This window comes from Brassica rapa, chromosome A09 (assembly GCF_000309985.2).
Source record: "Brassica rapa cultivar Chiifu-401-42 chromosome A09, CAAS_Brap_v3.01, whole genome shotgun sequence".
Classification (NCBI taxonomy): domain Eukaryota; kingdom Viridiplantae; phylum Streptophyta; class Magnoliopsida; order Brassicales; family Brassicaceae; genus Brassica; species Brassica rapa.
In genome coordinates, this window is record NC_024803.2 from 23,260,887 (window position 1) to 23,285,392 (window position 24,506).

Sequence of the window (24,506 nt, forward strand, 5' to 3'; positions counted from 1 at the left end):
TTTGGATCAGATTCAAGTCTTACCAGAGAGACTGTCCACACCATGGATTCAATGAAGTACAACTGCTCAATACTTTCTACAGAGGCATCGCGGTGTAGTACCAGATGGCTCATGATGCGTCTACACCTGTGTGGTGTAATAGTGAAGGGGTTGTTGGTGTCTCTTATGTGGAGGAAGAATGATTATGTTGGGGCCTAGGAGTATATATATATATATGGTTGATTGATGTGAAACTCATAAAGAGTGTTTTAATTTGCTATGGTTTAATGGTTTATTGCTTAAATCGGTCATGCTTTAGTATCTTTAATATTGATTGTTGAACTACTCGTCTTGCTTGTGTTTGGGTCGAGTTTCAAATGACGGGTAGTTGTATATGCTAGGTAGGGAACCCTGGCTCACTGAGTGAAACTAGTTCACTCACTTCTCATATCCTTTTGCAGGTGACCAGTAGAAAGGACCATAGCGCTCGTGGATCTGTAGGAGCTGGTGTAGATTGGACATCTTTTGCTAAAGACTCGTTTTCAAGATATATAAATGTGTTTTACTTTCAGCTGCATCCATGGACCCTATGTATAATATTTTGGGCTTGTGAACTTCATGTTTTATATATATATGAAATAAAGTATGTTTTATATTCGTGACGGGTTGAATCTGATATTAGGTTACTCCAACCTAACACAACTCTATGATTCGGTACGGGTTACAAAGCCTCAGGCCGAAGATTAGAGGAAACGAGTTTTAAATGGATATTATGGGTTACAGAATTATGTTTTGTGACTTGGAAAGTCTATTCTCAACCCGTTGTAACACTTCCGGACTTGGCAGAGGAAGGTTGTTTGGGCATCTTCTTGTCTGATTGTTGCCTGAATGGTTCACCAATGTCTAAAACCCGTTCAGGGGTGTTACAAGCGGGAATACTCATGATCCCCTTTGAGTGTGCTTATGCCCCAGGGTGTAGGGAATTTCATCATCTAGTGAAGAGTCGAAGGGACGGCTTGATACGCCCTAAATCGGGAAGGATCACTTTAGCTGGGTGTTGGATATGACCCGAGAAGGCAATGGCACTTCTGGAACTGAGATGGATTGAAAGGATCGTCAAGAGATGCGGAATGGCTCTTGATATACCCACGATCTAAGGCTAACCACCCAAGAATGAATGGATGAGTTGGCTAACCACCAAAAACCACACAAAGATGATTTTGTTGACCACCAAATCAACAAGCCGGTTCACACCAATGAACTAGCTAAAGAACTCTCTCTCTCATTCATAGAAGAAACAAAAATAAACTCAAAAACATACACTGATTTTATTCATAGAATGAAACTGCATATTTATAGTGTTTGTAGTCAAAGACTAATAAAAAAAAATACACGGAAAATAATGCATAGAAAATACAATCTTGACCAGATCTGAATTAATGAGTCAAAGACTCAATCTTCCATGCAGATTGGTCAAAGTTGGCCCTTCAGATAATGTCCAGGTTCATCCGAACCAGATGAATGCACGGGGTAAAGATAAAGACGCTGGAAGGGACAGTCTGGATGGTCTGCCGGATAATAATGCATGTCCGTCTTCGGTTTCTTCATGACCCAAGCTAATTCTGGCTCGACCTTGGGTCTTAGAATGTTGAGTTGGTCGGGGAAGACGGGTTGTGGTTCGGTCGGTTTGGTCGTCTGGATGTGGTTCCAGCCGAAGCTCTAATCAGAACGCATGCGGGATGGCTCGGTCAGTCTGATCGGTACAGTCGGATGAACGAACCTCGGTCAAATTGTTCAGAACGTCCTGATCTCCATGCTGGTTGGCTCCAATGGACTGATCCATGAACCGGGGCACATCACGGCTGCCATGCCGTGAATCTAGGGCCGTCCCAGGATCATGTTATAAGATGATTCGAAGTCAACGACAAGGAACTTGGTTGACATGTTGATCCCTTCAGCGTATACCGGGAGGGTCACCTCTCCGCCGGTCTGCTTGACTTCTCCGCTGAATCCTATGAGTGTGGTTATCCTCCATGTTAGAGCGCTTTCCTCCAGCCCCAGATCCTTGTATACGGCCTGGAAGATGATGTTGTTGGAGCTTTCATTATCTACCATATCCTTTTCACTAGGGAATTCGCTACAGTGAGCGATATGACCAGGGCGTCATGATGTGGGGTGAGAACCCTTTCCTGCTCCTTGGCCTTGAAGCTTATTTCATTTGTGCCCAAGACCGTGTGTTTCGGCTTGGCTGCCTCTATGCCGGCTTGGCTGCGTGGCATATACCGCTGATTTCTGAACCGCCCGATATGACATGGATCACTCGGTCCTGTCGAGGTGGTGAGACGGGAGCAGCTTCAGTGGGCTTTCCCGTTGTCTCCTTGCTTAGATGGCTTTTCGCTTTTTCGGAAAGGAACTCCCTGAGGTGTCGTTTCTTAAGAAATTTGTTGACCATGATCCTTAGTGCGACACACTCCTCCGTTTGGGTACCATGGTCGCGGTGAAAGTCGCACTAGAGACCAGGGTTCCGGAAAGAATCGGGTGCTTTCATCTTCTGAGGCCACTTGACCTGTTGGCCCATTGATATACCTTGGATTTGACCCATTTTCATCCATGGTATATAAGTATTTTACTATATATATATCTATGGTTTCTACTCTTCTAGGTATGTTTTCAGGTTCAGGTGTATTTCGGAGTAAAGCTATGACTTTGGAGCATTTTGAAGCTTAAAGGACATTTCACCCGAGCTGACCACGTAGAGGTCGACGAGAGGAAGAACAATCGATCGATGCGCATCAGTGCTGACGATCGATACCAGGAGATGCCTCGACAGATGAACATTAATATCGATCGATGTACACAAGTACCATCGACCGATGTCGAGACATCAGACACGCGACATTTTGGATTCAGCAGACTTAAAACCCAAGGCCAAGCCAAATTACGAAAATTCCCTGACAAGTTTTTAACCTAGTAGATTATATACTGCCTAAGTGTTTTGACGGCAGAAGAGAGCTTTTTGGTAGAGACCTTTTTGTTACAAGTTTTGGAGAGAAGATCACTTGTGATTGGAACTCCTTGTTATCATTTCTTTTCATCTATACTATGAGTTTTTATTTCTTTATTGTTATAAATTGCTTTGCTATGTCTGAGTAGATAATTATTAGATCCAGGGTTCAGATAGGTTTGTGGGATTAGCCCCAAACTATAGATCTGCCTTGTTGTGATATTCATGATAGATTTATATTCATTGCTTGTTTTAGCCTTGCTAACTAGAAATTGATCATAGGATTGCATACTCAAGCAACCTTGTTATCCCATCCTGACATCTATCTATCATATTAGGACTGCTAGAGAGGGCTAACCGCCAATTTAGTATCTTAATAGGGCATATCATATCCGCGCATAGGCCTGGCTAGAACCCGTCGATCGATGTCCTCAACTGACAATCGATCGACGTTGGCAAAGGTTGATCGGTCGACGTCCCTATAGGACCATCGATCGACACTCTCTCGTTGTCGACATACTAAACGTTGAGACACGAGATCTAGTCTATTAACCAGTGAGACATGCGACAGCTGATCACTGAGTTAAGCGATTGAGCTCTAATATATCATGCATGCAACAAATAGGCATCTATAGGTATTATAATCTCCAACACCTGAATAGTGGCCCTGCATCTAATATCATTTCCAACCAAGTTACATTTATTACTTACTCGCTTGTTACTATTGCTATTTTATTTAAACATTTACAACCCTTAGAATTAATAAACACTAGATTTAATTGTTCCCTAGCTCCTTGTGGATTCGATCCCTAAGTACTACATCTGAACCTCTTTTGATGAGAGTAACACTCCTTAGAGTAATTTGAGTGGTATCAAATTTGGCGCCGTTGCCGGAGAGCTTTGATCGCCATTAGATTTAGTTTTATTGATTCTTTTTCTTTTCTCTACCCCCTTTCTAAAAAAAATCTTTTTCTTGTCTTTTCAGGTGCATGCCTAGCGGTACCAGAAGTAACAAGGAGAAAGACTTGATGTTCTCAGACGATCCTGCTCATTTGGAACGCACCATCCGTAGAGGTCAACGTTCCACATCGCTCGACGCAACTACTTCTTCGTCGATCGATACGCACAACCAACCGTCGAACGACACCAGACCGTCATCATCGATCGATCCCAATCGTTCTACAACGATCGATACTTCACTGTGTACGTCGATAGATACCGTGTCGTCAAAAATGGTAAACATTATTATTCTAACACAGAACGAGAACGGAAACCTGTATGACCAGACCGGTCATCTGCGTAATGCAACAGGTCAGAAAATAGATGCTCAGGGAACTGTAATCCCTGATGCTGATGCTACAGGAGCTGCTCAACCTGTAGATGAGGACGCTCGATCGAAACCACTGGCCGACTACAATCGCCCAGATGAGTACTATTCCAACAGATCAGCTATTCGACGTCCGGAGATTCAGAAGCAGAATTTCGAGCTGAAGCCTCAATACTACACTCTCGTGTCGCAGATACCATACTCTGGGTTACCGCACGAGCATCCTATGGACCATCTGGAACGGTTCGAGGATCTAATCGCTGCTATTCGGTTGGAAGGAGTCCCCGAAGATTACCTGCTGTGCAAGCTCTTCAGATACACGCTGAATGGAGAAGCGATGCGCTAGTTTAGGCAGCAACCCACAAGATCTCTAACATCCTGGGCCGACATCAAGAATGCTTTCTTACAAAACTTCTTCGATGAGGCGCGCGCTGAAGAACTTCGAAACAAAATTTCCACATCCTCACAGGAGGCTGGGGACTCCTTCAAAGATGCGTGGATTAGATTTAGGTTCTTCCAGCGAGACTGTCAACACCACGGAATTAACGAAGTGCAGCTGTTAAGCACTTTCTTCTGAGGTCTCGCCTTACAGTATCAAATGGCTCTTGATACGGCGAGTGAAGGAAACTTCACTACTCGGACTCCGTTGGAAGCTGTGAGACTTATCGAAAACCTTGCTAACAGCAACAGCACCAAAAACACTGACTCTGAACCGAAGAAGTCTGTAGCCTCTATCGGGAAGGAACAGATGGACGAAGTAAGAGCTAAGTTAGATGTGGTGCACGAGCTTCTTAGGAAGCAAGTCTGTTCAGCTGAAGGAGAAGTAGCAGATACGGAAGGAGAAGAAAATGTGAACTACATCGGAGGTACCGGATTCCAGAAATTTGGAAACCATGGCGGACACAGAAACTTTTTTGGAAATGGCAAAAGAAGTAACCAAAGTTCACAATTTCAAAAACCCTTCAACAACAGCAAGAGCAACTCAAACTCTTATTACCAGAATCCACCACCCCAGACTCAAGAAAGCAAGATCGAAGAGATGCTTGATCGAGTACTGTTGGGACAACAACAAATCACTGTGGATTTCAGCTGTAAAATAGACTCAGCCTACAACAATCTGAACACCAAAATCGAGACCTTAGGGACTCAGGTGAGAAAACTTGAAACGCAAGTAATTCAGACGGGCGAGACTATAAAGAGGCAAGAAGCTTTCGCTAGAGAGGCAGGAGCCGACAAAGGAAAACACCACGTAAATGCCATCATAGATGATGATTTCTGGCAAGTGGTGAGAAATGAAAAGCTTGAAAAAGGAGACTTCGAAATCGAAAGCTCCATGAGTCTCGGCGGATCCCAATGGTGTCGACCGATGTCGATGAACTCGCATCGATTGACAGACTATGATGAAGATCGATGGACGGATTACTCCAGTCATCGATCGACGTCGTCCGCTGAATCGACTGATTGCAATGCGGTTTGAATTCTAACTCATGAAGAATTCGCAGCTAAGCATAATCACCCACCCTCCCTTTTCTATGAACAAATCGATCAATCGGTTGAGCCAACCATCGATCGACAGAGTGAGTCCAACGTCGATCGACATAACCCACCTCCCATCGAACGACGGGCACCTCAGACATACCGAGTGCGGTTACCCTCAATCGATAATGATTACATCAACGCACTCAAACCACCACCTAAACCATTAGCTAACCCACCCGAACCAAGACCCAACCCTTTAAATAGTTCACCAGAACCAGTTCAAGAAAATCAGGAAACTGAAGGGAGAAGTTTAAGGAGAAGAAAGGAGAAAATTCCTTAGAACCATAAGAGGGAAGCTAACGATAAGGAGATGGATTGTTTCACTAAAAGAGTCTTCAGAATCCCAATCGGAAAACCTTTTGATGAAGCTTACTTCATACACCGGTTGTGGATGTTCTTCAGAGAAACAAAGGTAACTGAGGAGGACATTAGGAGAATGTTTCATCAAGTCAGAGAGAAGATGAAACACAGGATCACATTGACGAAGAAGAGTGATCCTGGGAAGTTCGCAATACCATGCATAGTCAAGGGTGTTGAATTTCCCCATTCAATGTGTGACACAGGAGCATCAGTTAGTATCCTCCCTAGAATCATGGCAGACCAGCTTGGTTTGACCATTGAACCTTCAACAGAATTCTTCACCTTCGTGGATCTTTCAGAGAAACGATCAGGAGGAATCATAAGAGATCTGGAGGTACAGATTGGTAATACCGTTGTCCCTGTAGATTTTCATGTCCTAGACATCGAGCTTAACTGGAACTCTTCACTTATGCTTGGAAGATCTTTCCTAGCTACAGTAGGAGCTGTATGTGACATGAACAAAAACAAATTGTGTCTAACGCTCATAGACCCCAACATCCACTACGACCCCATCCGACCTAAGCGAAAGGTCATTAATTCTGTGGATTACGGGAAAGAACTTGGCTTCATTGGCGCATGCCATTGTGGAGCAGAGTATGAATCGGAGTACGAAACAGAGTACTCCACATCGATCGACACCCCAACCTTTCCATCGATCGATTCCAATGAGTCAACGGTGACCGATCACCGCAACAACACGTCACTCGACGTAAAGCACCAAGTTGACCATTTCGCTCCACCTAATCATTGTTACCAACACTTTGCCTTCCAACCTCCAAGCAAGAGAGGACATGATGATTATTCCATAGGCAGTTGGGCAGACAGTGGTTTCTATGAAAGTTTTGCAGTTGACACTGTAATTACTTCATCTAACGAGGAACATACAGAGGAATACGATGAGGATTATTGGAAAGAACGTGCAATAGAAATGTCTTTGCAGGATGAAAGACTTGAAACACATAAGTTCACAAACAAGTTTCCAACATCGATCGCCGAAGTGCACTCCACATCGGTCGATACCCACCCTCGTCCAGCAAAACAACCGCTCACATCGATCGACACTCACACAGGAACATCGATCGATATTCGCGCCCCAGCAAAAATTCAGGAGCAGGAGAATATTCCCTCTCCAACTAGGTTTATAAATACCTATATAAATCGTTTTGCACCCCCAAAACAACCTCCACACACCAGAGCAGACACACAATCAAAAAAGATGAACACTCTTCCTTCTACATCACAGAAAAATCCATGAAGAGCAATCATCTCAAGAACACAAGTTCTGCAGAAATTACTCTGCCATCGATCGATGCAACTGTATCTACATCGATCGATACTACTCTAAATCCTAATCTTTCTATTTCTAAATTAAATGATTATGCAAACATTGATTACGGTTTTCTAACACCTTATGAATTTGGTATTTTCAAGGACCCAGATGGCAACGCACGTACAATGGTTGGAAGGATCTTACAAGTATCCAGAGAGGACATAGCAGATATCCTTCAAGTAGCCAATGGACCTGACAACATATTCTCACAAGCAACGTGGCACTCCAGACGTCATTCAAACAGATCCTAACAACCACGTAGGAGTCGCCACAACAGAAATCAATCCAGATCTATCACGCCAACCAAAAAGGCAAGCATTGATCGACGGAACAACCGAGACATCGATCGACAGGGTAACACCAACGTCGATCGATAGGGATGACCCGACGTCGATCGACAGACAGTATGAATTTGGGAACCCCGCTTTTGACATGTACGGAGCCAAAAAGTTCACTTGGGAACAAAAGGACGAGTATGGAGTCTACGGAGATGAGTGTGGAAACGCACGAGGTGTAGCTGGTGAGATGATACCTGTCACAAAGGACGACATCAGGAAATTACTGGAAAGAGCATCTCTTTTTGAATAGAGTCACATCTGTCTTCCAGAACATGCCACTTCCTTCACACTCACAAGACTGGCAGCAGAACTCTACACCAAAGATGAAATCAATGAGATGATGTTTGGTATTTGTGGAGCTCAGGAGAAACTGGGAGAGGAGCTCAAATCATTGATAGAAGATACACATCAACCTTTAGATAGAGGCTACAATGAGATTTTCAGAAGTATGGCAGAAATGAGGACAGAAATTGAGAGTTTACGTCAGCAACTTGAGAAGGAAGCCACGACCTCAACATCGATCGATGCAGAACATGCACCATCGATCGATGTCAGTCTTCCTACAGCCCAAATCCCTGCAGAACCGCAATGTTCAGCACAACACAAGGATGAATGGAAAGTCTCATACATCGACACGAGGATAATACTACCCTCTCAACAACAACGTGGACTGACTAAGCACTCAAATCGAGCTACTACAGCAAGATCTGGACACCATTCGCAAGAAGGACCAACAACCAGCCACATCGATCGACATGTGTACATTCACATCGCTCGACGCTAAGGTCTCAGCCATGAATGAGAGGCTGAAGACTTACGAGGACATGCATGACCGCTTTATATCACCAGTCATGATAGATTTAAACAAATTGTCTAGTCAAATACTTCATGCCCAAAGGGATACTGATAACATTACTAAACAAAGTTTTTTGCAGGCAAAATCAGCATCGTTCGACAGGCAACGAGGGCCTTGGATCGATGGCAAGACACCTGCAGAGTTACTTCCTTACACAGCAGCAGAGGTTGACAAGATCACATCCAAGATCTACACTGCTATAGACACCATGGAGGAACGATTTGACAAACGCTGGGATGACATCTACTTCCCATTCGACAACAAAATCAGTGGACTAGACAGCCACGCAGAATGGCTACAGAAAGAAGTCAAGGCCATTCAGAGGCAACTCGCAGCTCAACCCCAGATATCAGCATCGATTGACAGGACACGAGCGAAATTGATCGATGGCAACACCCGAGATCAACCAACGAACACCTAATAGCATCGATCGACGCCGAGTCTACACCAATCGGCAAGCAACTGATACACAAGACGATAGAGTCAATGCAAAAGGAACTGACAGAACTTTCAGCATACGCCTATGACAACATAGGCTGGCACCAGGTCAGCATTGACAACGTTCAAGAAAGGCTACAGAACATCTCCAATTTACTTGAGAAGATGGATGACAAATGGACAAGAAATGATGAGGCCACAAGAAGTTTCATTGCATCTTGGTCCAGAATGTGCAGAGATGACGTGGATGCTTGCTTTCCAACAAGCAGCTGTTTCTCCACCCAATAGCCAATCACTACCACAGTCAAGCTAAATGATTATAATCAAGCGCTGAGTGGGAGGCAACCTACTATTAGGTATTTTATTTTGGTTTTATTAGCTAGCATTTATTTACTTTCGTTTTATTTCCTTCAGATTTAGGAGACCCAAGCAGGAGGACCTGAATATCGACCGCCGACGAGACGTTGACATCGCTCGACATAGACAACCACACGACAATAGATGTAACATATTCACATAGATCGATATCTAATCCGGTCAGATGTATCTTCCCTACTTGTTACATTTCGTACATCATGAACTATTTCATCATAACTCCGGCTGAGTTACACTGGGACAGTGTAATTTAAGTCTGGGGGAGATTTACTGATATAATTTATTTTATTCTTAAAAGGAATTTTAATAAATTATGCTTAGCAATTGAAAATAAAGACTATAACCTTATATTAATTTAAACATGACTATCTAACCAATCTTTAGCACCATTTTAGATTTACTGATTGCAGATAGCACTAAAGATGCTAAAGCGGATCAACCTATCAAACTACACACTTGCCTTGAACCGTATGAAGTAACTAAAGCTGATTTCCAACACTAAACCTGACATAACAGCTTGTCTTGGGGCATGGTATACATGGGATCGGATTCTTCAGACAGGTCTGAAAGGTAACGCCTGGTGTAGATTATTTATCACATTTTCTCTCTCTCAATTTCGACCCTAGATTAGTTAGTTAGTCTATTTAAAAATAAAAAATAAATAAATAAATAAAAATAAATATATAAAAAAAATAAGATCTATTGTTTAATTAGGATGAGTCTGAACAGGACTTGGTGGCTAAAACCATTAAGGCTTGATTCATAAAGACTCCAATAAAAGAGTTCGAAATGGGACTTGGAGGCGGCAATCTTCAAGGCTCGCTTTCACAAAGAACTCTTGGATATAGGTCAAAAAGAAGTGAACAGAACTTGGTGGTAACCACCATTAAGTTTTGATTCATGGAAGCATGTCCAATCTTGGCCACTGATCCTACAATGGAAGCAGACTTTGACTCAAGAGAGAAAATTAGAGAGAGAAACTAGGAACTAACTTTTACCTGCAGCTCCAGATACCTGTCTGAAATCCTTGCATCCTGTGATCGATACTCCCAAAGTAAAACATTCACTTTATATTTATGCTAAGAAATGAAATCAGTAGAAGGGATATCAGACGTGAATTGATGAGTTGTGTTATGTTAGAAATGGTTGCTAAGCTAGGATATTGCATAGTGTGCTTCTGTGATTAGGACTTTTTAAATATGGTTGCATTTCATACTCGCGCATAGGCCTGGCTAGAACCCGTCGATCGATGTCCTCAACTGACTATCGATCGACGTTGGCAAAGGTGTATCGGTCGATGTCCCTATAGGACCATCGATCGACACTCTCTCGTTGTCGACATACTAACCGTTGAGACACGAGATCTAGTCTGTTAACCAGTGAGACATGCGACAGCTGATCACTGAGTTAAGCGATTGAGCTCTAATATATCATGCATGCAACAAATATGCATCTATAGGTATTATAATCTCCAACACCTGAATAGTGGCCATGCATCTAATATCATTTTCAACCAAGTTACATTTATTACTTACTCGCTTGTTACTATTGCTATTTCATTTAAACATTTACAACCCTTAGAATTAATAAACACTAGATTTAATTGTTCCCTAGCTCCTTGTGGATTCGATCCCTAAGTACTACATCTGAACCTCTTTTGATGAGAGTAACACTCCTTAGGGTAATTTGAGTGGTATCACCCATCTGCCTCAGAACATTGATCAGCTCCGGCCTTGAGATGGAGAGGTGAGAGATATCTGGCCACGTGGACACTGCCTTCTCGATCGGCCGGTTCTGGTATCTGCCTCGGCTTCTGTTCCCAGAATACCGGGCTGGTTTTGGAGAGGGTTTCTCGTCACGCTCGATTCGGTCCGGTCTGACCGCCTTGGGGTCTTGCTTTAGCTGCGCCTTAGAACGACTGGCAATATCTTCTTCCTATTTTACATATGCCCAGGATCAGGACAGAACGTCTTCCATGGTCTTGCACTGGTACTTTGTCAGCTTCTTATAGAGGTCCCCGTCGGTGAGCAAGACTCTCTTGGAGGCTGAGGCTGCAGTGGGGATGTTGCATTCGGGAATGGCCACCTTCTCTTGATTGAAGCGGGCTATCTAGCCTCGTAGGGGTTCCGCCCAATGCTGGAGGATTTCGTATAGACCGTCGGATGTTTTGTCCAGGTCTCTGCTGCTGGCGAATTGTTCCACAAACTTGTCGCTGAGGATAGCGAAGGAGGCTATGGACCTGGAGGGTAGGTTGATGTACCATTGCAAGGCGGGTCTGGTAAGTGTTGACATGAATCCTTTGCACATGGTAACTTCGTGCGACTACTTTCGGAGTGCTACAGCGAGCATCCTTTGTCTGTATTGGGCGACATGATCGTATGGATCGAAGGTACCCTCATACGCCTTTATGCTGGGAAAGAAGAATTTCCTGGGCATCTCGATCAGGGTGATCTCATCCGTGAAAGGAGTATCAACGTAGGAGTCGGAGTTGCTGGATTGCATGGCGTCGAGCCTCTTGGAGATCATCTGCTCCTGGTAAGCAACCATAGGAGACTCCGTCTTTGCTGCTCCCTCGGGTGCTTCCTTGTCAGGTTCCAGCTCGGATTCGCTGTCTTCTACGTCGTAGGTTTGAGCACCTTCAGTCTTTTCGCGCATTGCTGTATCTCCCTGCGAAATTGTAGGCGGGAGAGTCATGCATGTTCTAGAGTTAGGTGTCTCCAGAGTCGGTGATACCACTCAAATTACCCTAAGGAGTGTTACTCTCATCAAAAGAGGTTCAGATGTAATACTTAAGGATCGAATCCACAAGGAGCTAGGGAACAATTAAATCTAGTGTTTATTAATTCTAAAGGTTGTAAGGTTTAAATGAAATAGCAATAGTAACAAGCGAGTAAATAATAAATGTAACTTAGGTTGGAAATGATATTAGATGTAGGGCCACTATTCAGGTGTTGGAGATTATAATACCTATAGATGCCTAACTGTTGCATGCATGATATATTAGAGCTCATTCGCTTAACTCAGTGATCAGCTGTCGCATGTACCACTGGTTAACAGACTAGATCTTATATCTCACCGGTTAGATGCAGACACAAGAGAGTGTCGATCGATAGTCTATTAAGACGTCGACCGATACACCTTTGCCAACATCGATCGATTGTCAGTTGAGGATATCGATCGACGGGTTCTAGCCAGGCCTATGCGCGAGTATGAAATGCCCTACTAAGATTCTAAATTGGCGGTTAGCCCTCTCTAGCAATCCTAATATGATAGATATATTTCAGGATGGTATAACAAGGGTGCTTGAATATGCAATCCTATGATCAAGTTCTAGTTAGCAAGGCTAAAACAAGCAATGAATACAAATCTATCATGAATATCACAACAAGGCAGATCTATAGTTTGGGGCTAATCCCACAAACCTATCTGAACTCTGGATCTAACAGTTGAACTACTCAGACATAGCAAAGCAATTCATATCAATAGATAAATAGAAACTCATAAAATTGATGAAAAGAAATAGAAACAAGGAGTTCCAATCACAAATGATCTTATCTCCAAAATGAAACTTGTAACAAAACTAGGTCTAGAAAAGAAAAAGCTCTCCTGCCGTCAAAAACACTTGCAGTATATATTCTACTAGGTTAAAAACTCGTCAGGGCATTTTGGTAATTTGGCTTGTCCTTGGTTCTTAAGTCTGCTGAATCCAAAATGTCGCGTCTGGTGTCTCGACATCGATCGATGGTATTTGTGTACATCGATCGATATTAATCTTCGTCTGTCGAGACATTTCCTGATATCGATCGTCAGCACTGATGCGCATCGATCGATTATTCTTCCTCTCGTCGACCTCTAAGTGGTCAGCTCGGGTGAAATGTCCTTTATGCTCCAAAATGCTCCAAAGTCATAGCTTTACTCCGAAATGCACATGAACCTGAAAACATACCTAGAAGAGTAGAAAACATAGGTATATATATAGTAAAATACTAATATACCACGGATAAAAATGGGTCAAATCCAAGGTAGATTAACTCCCCCAGACTTACCCTTTTGCTTGTCCTCAAGCAAAACATACAGGCAGTCTCTCTGAAAGAGGTTTGAAAATATTTAGGGATTTAAGATTTTAAAAACATAGAAATCTTTCCTCAACAATTTTGCAACCACATTTAAAAAGTCCTAATCACAAAAGCACACTTATGCAATATCCTATCTTAGCAACCATTTCTAATATAACCCAACTCATCAATTCACGTCTGACATCCCCTCTACTGATTTCATTTCTCAACATAAATATAAAGTGAATGTTTTACCTTGGGAGTATCGATCACATGATGCAAGGATTTCAGACAGTTATCTGGTGCTGCAGGTAAAAGTTAGTTCCTAGTTTCTCTCTCTCTAAATTTCTCTCTTGAGTCAAAGTCTGCTTCTATTGCAGGGTCAGTGACCAAGATTGGACAGGCTTCCATGAATCAAAACTTAATGGTGGTTGCCACCAAGTTCTGTTCACTTCTTTTTGACCTATATCCAAAAGTTCTTTGCGAAAGCGAGCCTTGAATATTGCCGCCTCCAAATCCCCTTCGAACTCTTTTATTTGAGTCCTTATAAATCAAACCTTAATGGTTTTAGCCACCAAGTCATGTTCAGACTCATCCTAATTAAACAATAGATCTTACTTTTTTTTTTATTATTATTATTTTTTTTTAATACTCTATAACTAATCTAGGGTCGAAATCTAGAGAGAAAAAATGTGATAAATAATCTAAACCAGGCGTTACCTTCCAGACCTATCTGAAGAATCCAATCCCATGTATACCAAGCCCCAAGACAAGCGGTTATGTCAGGTTTAGTGTTGGAAATCAGCTTTGGTTACTTCTTACGGTTCAAGGCAAGTGTGTAGTTTGATAGGTTGATCTGCTTTAGCATCTTTAGTGCTATCTGCAATCAGTAAATCTAAAATGGTGCTAAAGATTGGTTATATATTCATGTTTAAATCAATATAAGATTATAGTCCCTATTTTCAATAGCTAAGCATAATTTATTTGAAATTCCTTTTTACGTAAGAAATAAAATAAATTATATCAGTAAATCTCCCCCCAGACTTAAATTACACTGTCCCAGTGTAACTCAGCCGGAGTTACGATGAAAAGTGTATGATGTACGAAATGTAACAAGTAAGGAAGATACATCTGACCGGATTAGATATCGATCGATGGGTAAATGTTACATCGATCGTCGTATGGTTGCCTATGTCGAACGATGTCGACGTCTCGTCGTCGGTCGATATTCAAGTCCTCCTACTTGGGTCTCCTAAATCTGAAGGAGATAAAACTAAAGAAATCAAATGCTAGCTAATAAAACCAAAGTAAAATACCTAGTAGTGGGTTGCCTCCCACTCAGCGCTTGGTTATAGTCATTTAGCTTGACTGTGGTAGTGATTGGCTATTGGGTGGAGAAGCAGCTGCTTGTTGGAAAGCAAGCATCCACGTCATCTCTGCACATTATGGACCAAGATGCAATGAAACTTCTTGTGGCCTCATCATTTCTTGTCCATTTGTCATCCATCTTCTCAAGTACATTGGAGATGTTCTGTAGCCTTTCTTGAACGTTGTCAATGCTGACCTGGTGCCAGCCTATGTTGTCATAGGCGTATGCTGAAAGATCTGGTAGTTCCTTTTGCATTGACTCTACTGTCTTGTGTATCAGCTGCTCGCCGATTGGTATAGATTATGCGTCGATCGATGCGATTATGTGTTCGTTGGTCGATCTCGGTGAGTTGCCGTCGATCGATTTTGATATTGTCCTGTCGATCGATACTGATATCTGGTGTTGAGCTGCGAGTTGCCTCTGAATGGCTTTGACTTCTTTTCGTAGCCATTCTGCGTGGTTGTCTAATCCACTGATTTTGTTGTCGAATGGAAAGTAGATGTCATCGTAATGTTTGTCAAGTCGTTCCTCCATGGTGTCTAGAGCAGTGTAGATCTTGGATGTGATCTTCTCAACCTCTGCTGCTGTGTAAGGAAGTAACTCCACAGGTTTCTTGCCATCGATCCAGGGTCCTCGTAACCTGTCGATTGATGCTGTTTTTGCCTGCAAAAAACTTTGATTAGTAATGTTCTCAATATCCTTTTGGGCATGAAGTAATTGACTAGACAATTTGTCTAAATATGTCATGACTGGTGATATAAAACGGTCATGCATATCCTCGTAAGTCCTCAGCCTCTCATTCATTTCTGAGACTTTGGCATCGAGCGATGTGAAGGTGCACATGTCGATCGATGTGGCTGGTTGTTGGTCCTTCTTGCGAATGGTGTCCAGATCTTGCTGTAGTAGCTCAATTTTAGTGCTTAGCCAGTCCACGTTGTTGTTGAGAGGGCAGTAAACGTCGTTTATCCTCGTGACGATATATGAGACTTCCCATTCATACCTATGTTGTGTTGGACATCGTGGTTCTGCAGGGATCTGAGCTGTAGGAAGACTGACGTCGATCGATGTTGCACGTTGTGCGTCGATCGATGCTGAGGTCGTAGCTTCCTTCTCAAGTTGCTGACGTAAACCCTCAATTTCTGTCCTCATTTCTGCCATACATCTGAAAAGCTCCTTGTAGCCTCTATCCAAAGGCTGATGTGTGTCATCCACCAATATTTTGAGCTCCTCTCTCAGTTTCTCCTGAGCTCCACAAATACCAAACACCATCTCGTCGATTTCTTCTTTGGTGTAGAGTTCTGGTGCCAGTCTTGTGAGTGCGAAGGAAGTGGCATGTTCTGGAAGACAGATGTGGCTCTCCTCAAAAAGAGATGCTCTTTCCAGTATTTTCCTGATGTTGTCCTTTGTGACAGGTATCATCTCACCAGCTGCACTTTGTGCGTGTCCACGCTCATATGTAGACTCCATATTCGTCCATTTGTTCCCAAGTGAACTTTCTGGATCCATACATGTCGAAAGTGTGGCTCCCACATTCATACCGTCTATCGATCGACGTCGGTTCATCCATATCGATCGACGTTGGTGTTACCATGTCGATCGATGTCTCCGTTATACCGTCGATCGATGCTTGCCCTTTTGGTTGGCGTGATAGATCTGGGTTGGTCTCTGTTGTGGTGACTCCTGCGTGGTTGTTAGGATCTGTTTGCATGACGTCTGGAGTGCCACGTTGCTGTGAGAACAGGTTGTCAGGTCCATTGGCTACTTGAAGGATGTCTGCTATGTCCCCTCTGGACACTTGTAAAATCCTTCCATCCATTGCACGTGCTTTGCCAGCTGGGTCCTTGAAAATACCAAATTCATCAGGTGTTAGAAAACCGTAATCAATGTTTGCATAATTATTCATTTTAGAAATAGAGAGATTAGGGTTTAGAGTAGTATCGATCGATGTAGATACAGTTACATCGATCGATGGCAGAGTAATTTCTGCAGAACTTGTGTTCTTGAGATGATTGCTTTTCATGGATTTTTCTGTTGATGTAGAAGGAAGAGTGTTCATCTTTTTTTATTGTGTGTCTGCTCTGATGTGTGTAGGTGGTTTCGGAGGTGCAAAACTATTTATATAGGTATCTGTAAACCTAGTTAGGGAGGGAATATTCGCTGCGGTGCGAATATCGATCGATGTTCCTTTCGGAGTGTCGATCGATGTGAGCGGTTGTTTTGCTGGATGAGGGTGGGTATCGACCGATGTGGGGTGCACAGCGTCGAACGATGTTGGAAACGTGTTGGTGAACTTATGTGTTTCAAGTATTTCATCCTGGAAAGACATTTCTATTGCACGTTCTTTCCAGTAATCCTCATCGTATTCCTCGGTATGTTCCTCATTAGGTGAAGTAATTACAGTATCAACTGCAAAACTTTCATGGAAACCACTGTCTGCCCAACTGCCTATGGAATAATCATCATGTCCTCTCCTGGTTAGAGGTTGGAAAGCAAAATTTTGGTAACAATGATTAGGTGAAGCGAAATGGTCAACTGGGTGCATTACGTCGAGTGACGTGTTGTTGTGGTGATCGGTCACCGTTGACACATTGGAATCGATCGATGGAAAGGTTGGGGTGTCGATCGATTCCGAGTACTCTGTTTCGTACTCCGATTCATACTCTGCTCCACAATGGCATGCGCCAATGAAGCCAAGTTCTTTCCCATAATCCACAGAATTAATTACCTTTCTCTTAGGTCGGATGAGATCGTAGTGGATTTTGGGTCTATGAGCGTTAGACACAATTTTTTTGTTCATGTCACATACAGCTCCTACTGTAGCTAGGAAGGATCTTCCAAGCAGAAGTGAAGAGTTCCAGTTAAGCTCGATGTCTAAGACATGAAAATCTACAGGGACAAGGGCATTACCAATCAGTACCTCCAGATCTCTTATGATGCCTCCTGATCGTTTCTCTGAAAGATCCACGAAGGTGAAGGATTCTGTTGAGGGTTCGATGGTCAAACCAAGCTGGTCTGCCATGATCCTAGGGAGGATACTAACTGATGCTCCTGTGTCACACATTGAATGGGGAAATTCAACACCCTTGACTATGCATGGTATTGTAAACTTCCCAGGATCACTCTTCTTCGTCAATGTGATCCTGTGTTTCATCTTCTCTCTGACTTGATGAAACATTCTCCTAATGTCCTCCTCAGTTACCTTTGTTTCTCTGAAGAACATCCACAACCGGTGTGTGAAGTATGCTTCATCGAAAGGTTTTTCGATTGGGATTCTTAGGACTCGTTTAGTGAAACCATCAATCTCCTTATCGTTAGCTTCCCTTTAAAGGTTTTTAGGAATCTTCTCCTTTCTTTTCATTAACCTTCTCCCTTCAGATTCTTGTTCTTCTTGAACAGATTATGTTGAACTATTTTAAGGGTTGGGTTTTGGTTCGGGTGGGTTTGCTAATGGTTTAGGTGGTGGTCTGAGTGCATTGTTGTAATCATTATCGATTGAGGGTAACTGCACTCGGTATGTCAGAGGTGCCTGTCGATCGATGGGAGGTGTGTTGTGACGATCGACGTCGGACTCACTCTGTCGATCGATGGTTGGCTTAACCGATCGATCGATTTTTTCATAGAAAGGGGAGGGTGGGTGAGGATGCTTAGCTGCAAATTCTTCATGAGTTAGAATTCGAACCGCATTGCATTCAGTCAATTTGGTAGACGACGTCGATCGATGACTGGAGTAATCCATCCATCGATCTTCATCCTGGTCTGTCGATCGATGCGAGTTCATCGACATCGGTCGACACCATTGGGATCCGCCGAGACTCATGGAGCTTTCGATTTCGAAATCTCCGTCCTCAAGGTTTTCATTTCTCACCACTTGCCAGAATTCATCATCTATGATGGCATTTACGTGGTGTTTCCCTTTGTCGGCTCTTGCCTCTTAATAGTCTTGCCCGTCTGAATTACTTGGGTTTCAAGTTTTCTCACCTGAGTCCCTAAGGTCTCGATTTTGGTGTTCAGATTGTTGTAGGCAGAGTCTATCTTACCGTTGAAATCCACGGTGATTTGTTGTTGTCCCAACAGTACTCGATCAAGAATCTCTTCGATCTTGCTTTCCTGAGTCTGGGGTGGTGGATTTTGGTAGTAAGAGTTCAAGTAGCTCTTGCTGTTGTTGAAGGGTTTTTGAAATTGTGAACTTTGGTTACTTCTTTGGCCATTTCCAAAGAAGTTTCTGTTTCCGCCTTGGTTTCCAAATTTTTGGAATCCGGTACCTCCGATGTAGTTCACATCTTCTTCTCCTTCTGTATCTGCTACTTCTCCTTCAGCTGAACAGACTTGCTTCCTAAGAAGCTCGTGCACCACATCTAACTTAGCTCTTACTTTGTCCATCTGTTCCTTCCCGATAGAGGCTACAGACTTTTTCCGTTCAGAGTCAGTGTTTTTGTAGCTGCTGCTGTTAGCAAGGTTTTCGATAAGTCTCACAGCTTCCAACGAATTCCAAGTAGTGAAGTTTCCTTCACTCGCCGTATCAAGAGCCATTTGATACTGTAAGGCGAGACCTCGGAAGAAAGTGCTTAGCAGCTGCACTTCATTAAATCCGTGGTGTGGACAGTCTCGCTGGAAGAACCTAAATCTAATCCACGCATCTTTGAAAGACTCTCCAGCCTTCTGCGAGAATGTGGAAATTTTGTTCCGAAGTTCTTCAGCGCGCGCTTCATCGAAGAAGTTTCGTAAGAAAGCATTCTTGATGTCGCTCCACGATGTTAAAGATCTTGTGGGTTGCTGCCTAAGCCAGTGCATCGCTTCTCCATTAAGCGTGTATCTGAAGAGCTTGCACAGCAGGTAATCTTCGGGGACTCCTTCCATCCGAATGGCAGCGATTAGATCCTTGAACCGTTCCAAATGGTCCATAGCATGCTCGTGCGGTAACCCAGAGTAGGGTATCTGCAACACGAGAGTGTAGTATTGAGGCTTCAGCTCGAAATTCTGCTTCTGGATCTCCGGAAGTCAAATAGCTGATCTGTTGGAATAGTACTCATCTGGGCGATTGTAGTCGGCCAGTGGTTTCGATCGAGCGTCCTCATCTACAGGTTGAGCAGCTTCTGTAGCATCAGCATCAGGGATTACAGTTCCCTGAGCATCTATTTTCTGACCTGTTGCATTAAGCAGATGACTAGCCTGGTCATACAGGTTTCCGTTCTCATCCTGAGATAGAATAATAATGTTTACCATTTTTGACGACACGGTATCGATCGACGTACGCGATGTAGTATCGATTGTTGTCGAACGATTGGGATCGATCGACGATGACGGTCTGGTGTCGGTCGACGGTTGGTTGTGCGTATCGATCGACGACGAAGTGGTTGCGTCGAGCGATGTGGAACGTTGACCTCTACGGATGGTGCGTTCCAAATGAGCAGGATCGTCTGAGAACAGCAAGTCTTTCTCCTTGTTGCTTCTGGTACCGCTGGGCATGCACCTGAAAAGACAAGAAAAAGAAAGATTATTAGAAAAAGGGGGTAAAGAAAAGAATAAGAATTAATAAAACTAAATCTAATGGCGATCAAAGCTCCCCGGCAACGGCGCCAAATTTGATACCACTCAAATTACCCTAAGGAGTGTTACTCTCATCAAAAGAGGTTCAGATGTAGTAATTAGGGATCGAATCCACAAGGAGCTAGGGAACAATTAAATCTAGTGTTTATTAATTCTAAAGGTTGTAAGGTTTAAATGAAATAGCAATAGTAACAAGCGAGTAAATAATAAATGTAACTTAGGTTAGAAAAGATATTAGATGCAGGGCCACTATTCAGGTGTTGGAGATTATTATTCCTATAGATGCCTAACTGTTGCATGCATGATATATTAGAGCTCATTCGCTTAACTCAGTGATCAGCTGTCGCATGTACCACTGGTTAACAGACTAGATCTTATGTCTCACCGGTTAAATGCAGACACAAGAGAGTGTCGATCGATAGTCTATTAAGACGTCGACCGATACACCTTTGCCAACATCGATCGATTGTCAGTTGAGGACATCGATCGACGGGTTCTAGCCAGGCCTATGCGCGAGTATGAAATGCCCTACTAAGATTCTAAATTGGCGGTTAGCACTCTCTAGCAATCCTAATATGATAGATATATTTCAGGATGGGATAACAAGGGTGCTTGAATATGCAATCATATGATCACTTCTAGTTAGCAAGTGCTTGAATATGCAATCATATGATCAAGCAATGAATACAAATCTATCATGAATATCACAACAAGACAGATCTATAGTTTGGGGCTAATCCCACAAACTTATCTGAACCCTGGATCTAACAGTTGAACTACTCAGACATAGCAAAGCAATTCATATCAATAGATAAATAGAACTCACAGAATAGATGAAAAGAAATAGAAACAAGGAGTTCCAATCACAAGTGATCTTCTCTCTAAATGAAACTTGTAACAAAACTAGGTCTAGAAAAGAAAAAGCTCTCATGCCGTCAAAAACACTTGCAGTATATATTCTACTAGGTTAAAAACTCGTCAGGGCATTTTGGTAATTTGGCTTGTCCTTGGTTTTTAAGTCTGCTGAATCCAAAATATCTCGTCTGGTGTCTCGACATCGATCGATGGTATTTGTGTACATCGATCGATATTAATCTTCGTCTGTCGAGACATTTCCTGATATCGATCGTCAGCACTGATGCGCATCGATCGATTATTATTCCTCTCGTCGACCTCTAAGTGGTCAGCTCGGGTGAAATGTCCTTTATGCTCCAAAATGCTCCAAAGTCATAGCTTTACTCTGAAATGCACCTGAAAAATGAAAACATACCTAGAAGAGTAGAAAACATAGATATATATATATAGTAAAATACTAATATACCATGGATAAAAATGGGTCAAATCCAAGGTATATCAGCCGGCATGGGCCGGATCTGAGCCTGGAATCGACGCTTCTTGTTACTTTCCGTATTGAGGGCTTGGTTCTTGTCTTGGAGGGTTAGTTTCTCCGATTCGAGCTGGCTGAGCTTCTCGTTGCTCTGCTCCAGTTCCTTGGAGTGCTTGTTGAGCTTCTCCTTCAAGCTCTAGACTTCTGAGGAGAGCTCGGGATTCTCCGCAACCTCTATTTGAGCTCTGTTTAGCTCTGTTACTTGACTTTTTATACCGTTGAGTTGCCTTTGAAGCTCGGCTTATCTCGGAGTAGCTTCGGGTAGCTCGGTATGCTCATTCACCGCCATTATCATGTAGTTTAGACTACTCCTCTCCTTCTAGCGCCAAACTGTTAGGAGATTTTTGTGTAGAATCTTTGTGAGTACCACAGGAACATTGGATGAGGCTTTGATTTCGTATGAGTTTAAGAGAAATAGACTTGAAGAGATGTATTATTGAGTAAAGAAGCCAGAACTACAATGATTGGTGTATAAACCCTAGTTCTAGCCGTCTAACTCTAATCTCTAAGTCTTGAAGTGTCGATTCCTTGCTCTAGGGTTTAGTCTCTCCTTATATATTTGGTTTTCGGTCGGCTTTAGTCGGTATGAGAAATACACACGTCCATATTCGGAAATATGGAAGGTTCTCCTTATCAGAAGTTTTTCTTTTCCCGGAAGAAGGGGTTGGTCCCTGGGACCGGACCCGGAATACTTCCTAGCGGGGACCCGGGGCGTCTCCTAGAAGGGACCCATTGGATGGTGTCCTGCATGGGGTCTGGAGGAATTCAATACCTGAGTATTTTTTCTCCAACAACCTTAGTGTTTAGAATGGATAAAACAGTGGCTGGATCGCTCGCCGATGACGGAGAGACTTTCGGAGTAGATCTGGAAGCCTTAGACCTCCTCTTAGAAGAAGAAGCTGGAGCGGTCACCGCTTGGCGCTTATTACTCTTTATGAACTGGACATCATCATCATTTTCGCTAGGGGCATCCCGCTTGGTAGCAACTTTCTTCGCCGACATGACCTCAAAGGCTCTCTTGTACTCCGCCAATGCTTCCTCGCTTTTGGATACTGACATATCACCTGAAACACGGCACTAACACGACTCAAAAAAACTATTCACGAGGAGCAAGAAGAGAGGTAAAACACATACCCCAAATGCTGCAACGTTCCAACGCTTCTCGGCTTACAAGAAAAGGAATCTGGCGTCGCTCAGAGGGAAGCTTCGACACCCTCTTAGTTGTCCTCTCTCCGAAAGAAGGATCCACGCGAGGAACATCTGCAAAAGGATATAGATATCATCAGTATTGTACTACTAAAAAATCTGTCACAGCTCTTATAACCCACAAGCTAAGTGCCAAACAAGGGAAACCCCCGGAAGACGCATGAAAGTTAATTTTTCAGTCCAACGACCATCAAAGGCTGGATGGCGTTTCCTCTCGTTCTTCGGAATTTCCTGAACAGGGAGCTCTCTGTTGCGTGGATGCAAATGGTACCTTCCTTCTCCGCCATTCAAAGGAGAATTTGAATAGGAATACAGGACCTCGGCGACTCCGGTAACAAGGCCCTCGAGATCACCCAGATTTTGCATGGCTATCAGGGCCCTCCAGGAGGGACGGTTGAGCAGACCAGGAGAAATCCCTAAAGCTTCCGACACCTTAGCCACCAAGGAAGGGATTCAACCCTTAAAACCTGACTCGAAGAAGCCCTCGTAAACCAGTACCTCGTCGACATCAAAGTCCAAGACCCTATCAATAGGACCCGGAACTCGATGTCGACGTCGTCAGAAAGCTCATACTTCTCTCTCCAGCCCGTGACTTCCTCTAATCTTATCACCGAAAGAGGACCCACCAGAGGTAGTCTTCCCGCATCAGCATCCGGCAGCGCACTCTCGACGGCAGCACGGCTGAGACCCTTAATTTCCAAAGTCAAAGATCTAGAGAAAGATCTGAAGAATCCATGGATTCACGAGGCTCGACTCCAACTCTATTTTTTGATCGAACCCTATCGCCTATAGAGGAGGAACCAAGGGCGGGATCCGATTTGCCTCTCATTTCTAAAGATTCGAAGTAAAGGATAAGGAAGAGGAAAGAAAATATTCAGTGGAAGATATGAAGATTTGAGCTTTAGTCGCCAAAGATCTTTAGGAAAGAGAGAGAGAGGAAAATGGAGAGTCTCGCTAGTCGGCAAAAGAAGCATGGGGTCGTAAACCTTAGGTGAGATCTCCACGTGAAATCTCCACGCGCCATAAACGAATATCACGCTGGGGAAAAAATTTCGAGGCTTCATCAATAACATGTCCTCTCTCACTACGCACGGACACCCGGGAACTCCATCAGGTCCTGAACTTGGTCCGGAATCTCAGGACCGACGAGCATGTGATATGCTCATTCGAAAGCCTCCAGACCTGCCTCTACGGATCACGCTTAAAATGCTAAGGTCTCCTCATCAAAAATCTTCAGATCTCAAGGCTCCATCATTTCCAAGACACCGCTAAAAGCCCCGAGCTTCGCCACCTTCAACAAGAATCAGCAGTTCAAGAAGATGCCGCCAGATCCCAGTCTATTACGAGGGAACCGGTCCTCCCCCGGGTTCAGAGTGTGGCTCCAGCCTGAGAGGAA

General features: G+C 43.4%; 1 protein-coding gene and 1 non-coding gene across 2 annotated transcripts in view; both read left to right on the top strand.

Annotated features, from left to right (window-relative positions):
* The window catches only part of LOC117128145, a 734,122-nt gene that overhangs the window by 107,196 nt on the left and 602,420 nt on the right, over positions 1-24,506 (top strand). The gene's annotated exons all lie outside the window — the stretch shown is intronic.
* Positions 19,556-19,661, top strand: LOC117128707. The gene has a single exon (XR_004452101.1). It is a non-coding gene; the product is annotated as a small nucleolar RNA R71 (small nucleolar RNA).